The sequence below is a fragment of the Nannospalax galili genome, unplaced genomic scaffold (assembly GCF_000622305.1).
Source record: "Nannospalax galili isolate Female #2095 unplaced genomic scaffold, S.galili_v1.0 scaffold1480, whole genome shotgun sequence".
Lineage (NCBI taxonomy): Eukaryota > Metazoa > Chordata > Mammalia > Rodentia > Spalacidae > Nannospalax > Nannospalax galili.
This window is the reverse complement of record NW_008346536.1, coordinates 453,957-460,839: the sequence shown is the minus strand read 5'-3', so window position 1 is coordinate 460,839 and position 6,883 is coordinate 453,957. Positions and strand designations below refer to the sequence as shown.

The 6,883-nt window shown below is 49.2% G+C and overlaps 1 protein-coding gene across 1 annotated transcript in view; it reads left to right on the top strand.

Moving 5' to 3' along the window:
• Positions 1–6,883, top strand: part of Slc2a1 (solute carrier family 2 member 1) — a 30,122-nt gene that overhangs the window by 684 nt on the left and 22,555 nt on the right. The gene's annotated exons all lie outside the window — the stretch shown is intronic.

Here is a 6,883-nt window from a genome sequence, read left to right as displayed (position 1 = left end):
TGAGCCGGCCGAGCCCCCGGCCCGGCCCAGGCCTTGCGCGGAGGAGGCGGCCCCGCCCCGGAGCCGCGGGATCGCTGCCGCCGCACCCCTCACCGGGCCCCAAGCTGGGCTCGCGGCCTGCCCGGAGGCGCAGTCCGGGCTCCGGGATGCCGAGGAGGAAGGCACTTCTTCAGGCTCCTGGGCTCTGAGGCCCGGCTGACCGAGTAATCGCGGCCCCAGAGCGTTTGCCAAGTCCGGGAATGATGCGGAGAGAGCATCCCCCCGCCTGGAAAGGGGCCCAGGCTGGGGCAGGGCGGAAAACCCACGTGCCTGCGGGCAGGGGGGCGCTGGACCCGTCCTCTAAGGATGTGGGCGCATTCCCCCGGACAAACAACTGCTTAGATAGGATCTCTTTTAAATTGTGAACTGGCTTGCCCTGCTGGGGACCCTTGCAGCACTGCCTCAGAGCGGTTTCTTTTCAACTAGAATTTATTGAGTCCCTGTTAGGTGTGGGACATTGTTGATTTCCTTTGATTTGTGCAGAATATGTTCAAGTCCCCTTTTCCTTTTAAAATATTCCCTCTTACCTATTTGGATTTTCCTAGGTTGAGAAGTCACAGGGATGCGCGCAGCCCTCTCTTTTTAAAACTAGGGACAGCACGTGCACTAAGCTAAATCCCAGACTGCCCTTACTATGTGCAGTGAGGTTGTCCGGTGAGCCCCAGCAGGGTGAGCCCAGACGGCTCCTAGCCTGCCGAGTTCCTGCAACACGGCTACATCCTGCTTTGGCCCTCAGCTTGAGACCTGGAGGAACTCTCCCAGGTAGCTCTGGATGGTCGCCACTACAGTCTCAGCAGAGCTACTGTGGTAGGGTGCAGCTGAATACCAAAAGTGAGGCTTAGAGAGAGTCACTTCAGAGAGACAAACTTCTCTGGACCTCACTTTCTGCACAAGAAAGAGAGAACATTTTCGATCATCATGTCTTACGGGGAAAAAACTATCCTACCTTTCATGATGCCAGACCTGGATATTTATTTGTTGAGTGGATAAGTGAATGTTCTGAGAGCAGAAAAGTGAAGGATAAAAACTGCCAATTCTAGTTCACTCAGCTAATGGTTAAAATGCTCTTCCGTGTTGCCTGCTGTGGTTCTTCCCTAGCCAGGAGTGCACAGAAGGGAAGTAACTTTCCTGAAGTTACACAGTTCCTAAGGTCTGAGCTGGTGTGAGTCCAGGCTAGTCAGGACGGTCTTTTTGAGACAGTCTCCCTGTAGCTGTAGCTGACCTGGATTTGCTATGGAGACCAGGCTGGCCTCGAACTCACAGAGATCTGCCTGCCTCTGCCTCTCAAGTGCTGGGATTAAAGGTGTGGGCCACCGAGCCCGGCAGGAAAGTCTTACATTTCTGTGTTCACTGCCCCTTTTCACTGGCATTTGTTGAATTGTGAGCAGAGGGGAGAGTTTGTGACACCTGGAGTAAACACTGCCACAGGTGGGTGCTGCTTTTCACCCAGTGCTCCCCAAACTTTTATCCTATCTGTTCCATTTGTAAATCATTTTGCATAACCTCCTTCCAAGTGGTTTATCTCTGTTGATTAATTCATGTACACAGTTATACCTGTAAACTTTGTACCTACATAAAAGAAATCTTGACACAAGAGAGCAGTTATGGTAAATATTTTTTTCTAGATGCTCTCTGATCATTGAGTGTACATTCTAGAATAAAGCCCTTCCCTCTGGAGACTGCTGATTCTATCAGCGTCCTGACCTTTTGTAGTGAATGTTAAACCTAGCCCAGGAGAGCTGGTCTCAGGTGCCCTGTTTTTCTGTTGAAAGCCCCATTCTGCCCTGTTCCTTTGTCACCTCTGAAGTAATGAGTTTACACTGAGTAGGAGGTGGGGAGGGGTAGGTGGAAGCGCCTGGCCAGCTGTGGGGAATCACCTCCTGGGTAGGTGTCTGAAATTCTGCAGTGTAGCTTAGAATCCCGAGCCTCTTGGCTTATTTAACTCATCTGCAGAATATTTTTTTGTTGTTTGTTTTTGTTGTTTTGAGACAGGGTCTCACTATGTAGCCCTGGCTGACCTAAGACTTGCTGTTAGACTAGGCTGGCCTGGAACTCACAGAGATCTGCCTCCCCAGTGCTGGGATTAAAGGTGGACACCACCATACTTGGCAGAATATCATTTTTTATCATTAGATTATCTTAAAATTCAGGGGAAAAATGGGCTATCAAGATGAGTCGGTGGGTAAAGGTGCTTACCACCCAGCCTGAAGACATGGTGAAAGGGAAAGGGATTTCTGCATGTCGTACACGGACTTCCATATTTGCTCTGTGGTGTGTGCCCGCCCCCCCCCAATAAATAAATGTAATTCAATTTTTTTTTTAACTCATAAAATAAAAACCACCTCCCAACATGTGTGCCCGTCCCTAGGTATTCCATAAACCTTCCTTGGTTCTTAGGACTCCCACAACCCCATAGCCTGCTGTGCTCAGCTGGGCCCTAGATAACCTGTACTTGGACCTCAGCTTTTATCCAGAAGCATGGCATTCTAGGAGCATGTGCTTTTGGGGCCTAGTGTGCAGAGCCTTGAGTGTTACTTAGGGAAATCATTAAAGCCCCTGCTGGTCTGGAAGCTGGTGTGCAGAGATGGCACATTGTGTGTATGTGTGTGTGTATGTGTGCGCGTGCGTGTGTCACGCCCAGAGGAAAGCCAGTAAGTGTGGCGGCTGACCCTGCCTTAGGTTTTGCTCCCAGCTACCTGTCTAACCTTGGATAAGGTCTTAAATAGTTAGAAAAGCACTTGTTTGCTGGGGTATAGCTCAGTGTTGAAGCCTTTGCCTGGCTTGTGTGTGACCCTGGGTTCCATCCCCAACACTGAATAAACAACAAAAAAAAGGACTTTCATGACCTTTTTCTCCTCACAGCTGCCCTGAGAGGGAAATGGTAGTCCATGATGACCCTAAGAGTCAATGAAAAGTGATTTGGTCAAGGTTACATGCAGAGCCTGCCACTGCAGAATATGCCGCCAGCCTTTCCAGCCTCCATGAGGATAAAGGAAAGTCAGAAAGAAGAAAATGGGCTGTGACTCGGCGTCCCTCTGACAACTGAGGGAACTCAGTGCAGATTTGAGGTATTCTATAGTGTGAGAGACAGGCAGATGCTTTTTTTCTTTTCTCCCGTTTTCTGTGTCATCTTCTACCCACCCCAAGTGGAAGTCCCTCACCTTCAGGACTGGCCGGCCTTTTCTGGGTGCAGCAGGAGTCTGAGGGTTGCATTAGGTATAGTTGTTCAATTGGAAGCCTTCTGTGAAGGGAAGTGGCTTTCCTGGGAGCCTTGATTTCCTTCTCTCTCAATTGGAGGTTTCACTACCTCTGGTAGTTGTGGTTAAGACTGGCTTCTCGCCCTTAATCAGAGTGGTGGCTATTTTAAGTGGAAAGACCCTTTATGCAGCCAGCTCAGTTATGCAAACAACATAAACAACCCTAAGATGATCCTTGTCCAGTGCTAACAAGGAGCTGTGCCATCCACAGTTCCAACCATACCTCTTCCCGTGGCTGGGTCAACCCCACATCCCCCCATAATCAGCTTGTGTCTTCAGGGAGCTCAGCTTTGCTCAGTGTCTCTTGGTCACAGGGTGTCAGGGCCCAGCTCTGCTCTACCACCAAGGGTACAGATATCAGGCCTCCCCTCCTACCAGTCTGGCAAAGCTGAGGAAGCCTGGAACAAAGAATAAAGTGTGCAACAATGGCTTCGGGCCTGCAGCCTCACCCCTTACCTCTCTCCTGGGTACAGAGGTGACAAAGCCACTCAGTCTGGTAACCACTGTCCCTCAGGGTGGCGGAGGCCAGCAAGGCTCCTGGCTAGACTCAGGGACTCAGAGTCTGTGTTCAGGCTGGCAGGCCCAGCCTTAGCCCAAAACAAATCTCTGATTGTTACCGCCCTCCAAGGGAGGGGTGGAGTAGAGCCCAAGGCCTGGCAGTGGCTTATCCATAAACTTTGGGGTTTGCAGTACCCCAGAGAGGGGCTCCTGGGCCTGGAATCTGGTTTTTGCTCCCCCAAGGCCTTGACATCCAGAAAAAGAAGAGCACTTAGTCCTGCCGGGCTCCAGCTTATGGAGGCTTTGGCTGCCTCTGCTGGATAGAACATCTGTGCAGTTTGCCTAAGCCACAGCTTTTGTACCTGTCCTGAAATTTGGGAGTACCAAGGTTTCACATCAGAAACTACTTTATAATTAACCTTGTCAAGAGTCCCCAGCCTATGCTCACCTTTATGGGTCAGCCACACTAAAGTTTGCTGGGGCTTGTGCAGAAAGCTTGAGAGTGCTAGAGAGCACTGGTCTGTTTTCACAGCGGAGTGGGGGGGGGGGCGGGGGGGGGTCTCAGATGAGCCAGATGTCTGTAAGGCCCCCTGCTGAAGGAAGAGGGAGACTTGGGATGGGGAGTCTAGCCAAAGGGAAGGAAAAAACAGCCTCCCAGCATTCTTTAAGCATGGCTGTCCTCCCTGAGCCACTGCCTCCTGCTCCTGCCTTAGGTCTTTCCAGGTATGTGATGACTTAACAGTGGCCCTCCAGTGCCTTTCACTGCCTTAGGTGCTGCCTGTTGCACCTCAGGAGCACCACTGTGGTAACAGCCATGTCTGTCATGTAACTCTCATGGTGTTGGTCATGTAGTCCAGTATCCATCCCAGTGGTCACGGTGGACATCATCTCCAGCTACAGGATACTGTGGCAGTCCTTAGTTCCAACTCCTGGATGGTAGTGCCAAACTCTGAGGGAGTTTTCTTCCTGTTGGCCTGAGTGTGGGCCTTAGTGACCTGGCAACCAGCTCTGCCATTGGTGTTGTGGGCTGCATCACTGTGCGGGTGCTGCCTGGCATTTCTGAGTGTGGGCATTGGCCATCCTCATCCTCACCTAGGCCCTTGTCCTCTGGTCTCAGCACCCTTCTCCAAGCCCACCAGCCACAAGAGTATGATGTAAACACCATCCCGTCCTCACTCAAGTCACCAGCCTGTTACATGCATAGATACCTGTCTCTCAGCAGCTGGTCTTCTGAGTTGACCTGTTCTTGCCCCCCCCCAACCCACCGCATGCCACAGCTGAGCCCCTCTCTTATTCTTCATGCCGCCGATCAGTGAGGCCACCCTACCCGACTGCTCTGTGTATGTATAAGGATGAATTGAGTGTCATTTTTCTTCCCAACAGACATGTATTTGTAGGAGCCGACTTGCTCATAACTCTAAAAGTACCCACCCCCACCCCCCTTCAGCTAGAGTGCTACACTGTGGGATTACCATTCTCCCCAACACTTCTGGATGCCAGTGCTGGGCCTGGCAGGCCCTGGCTTAGGAGTTGTGTCCCATAAAATTCTCAGATGTAACTGGAAAATAAAATGGAATTTCAAAAAAATACAAAGCCAACTAAAGAGAAGCATAAAAGTAAAAGCACCAGCGCCTTTTTCTAGCTGTCAGTCATGCTTGGTGTTTACCACAGAGACCTTCCTTGCATGTGTCAGTACAAGACTGTGAGTGTAGTATTTGTGGAATGGTTCACACTTCTGTGTGTTTTATGCAGCCCATCCCATTCACCAGCCCAAGGTAAATACTTTTGGTATCCTGCACATTTCAGGCATTGACTTCGGAAGCAGCTGCTCAGGGGATCTTGGATTAAGGCCCCACAGTTCATGTCACTGTACAAATTCATTAACCCCCATCCTCACACAATGTACATTCTATACATTGTTCCTCGATTCTTTTTCTTTCCTAACAATCTACCTTAGGGCTTCTTATTTCAAGTATATACAGATGTGTTGCATTCTTTCCAACAACTGTATAATATTCCATTACAGACATGTCTTGCTATGATTAGGAAACAGTGTCCTCTGCACTATATTTTCACATATTCATCACCTGATGCATTACATAGATTTTTTTTTTTCTGTCCTGGCTGTCAACTACAATATCAGGTTGCATAGGCAGGGATTTGCTTTAGTTTATCGCTGGATCTCCGTTCGCTAAGTAGTGCTGAGATCATGCATTCACACATTATCCTAGGAAAACCTCACAGAGAACTGGAACTTTAAAAGAAGACTTTCTTGAGGTCACAGATGTGGAGGAGCCGAGAGTGATTGCCCTTTGTCTGTGCCCAGTCTAACCGAATTCATTTTCTTATCTGAACCAGTGCTTGTCTAGCCCCAGAATGCACACCTTCTTAGGGGCGTCAGCTTCTCTGGGGCCTGGAGCCTGATTCAAGGTCCATGCATAGTCCAAGGGGCCAGTTGTTTGCTCTTAATATCTTATTATGGGAAGAACACCTTTTTTCAGCTATTTAAGGAAGGTGAGGTGTTTTTGTCTGAAAGACTTTGAAAATCCTACACAGTTCAGCTTGGAGGACCTGGATTTAAGGAAGACAACTTTATCTATAAAGGGCAAAATAGTAAAAGAATATTGTTGGCTCTGTGGGCTGTAAGATCTCCATCTACCTCAGCTTGTTTCAACAGCTGAACCCTGTAATAGAAAAACAGCAGCTAGATACCCAGATGAGTGTGACTATGTTCCAATAAAACTTTGTTAATGGTCACTGAAATTCTAATTTAATGTAACTTTCATGTAACACCCTCCTCCAATTCTCCACAACACCCCATCCCACTGTTCCTTAGAAATATAAAACCCATTTTGCCCTGGCGTGGTGGCTCACACCTTTAGTCCCAGCACTTGGGAGTAGAGGCAGGCAGATCTCTGTGAGTTCAAGGCCAGCCTGGTCTACAAAGTGAGTTCCAAGCCAGCTGGGGCTATAGGGAGACCCTGTCTCAAAAAGACAGAGACAGAGACAGAGAGAGAGAGAGAGGAAATATAAAGCCCATTTTTAACTGGTAGGGCTGGATCTAACCCCTTTAACACAGGTATGATTGT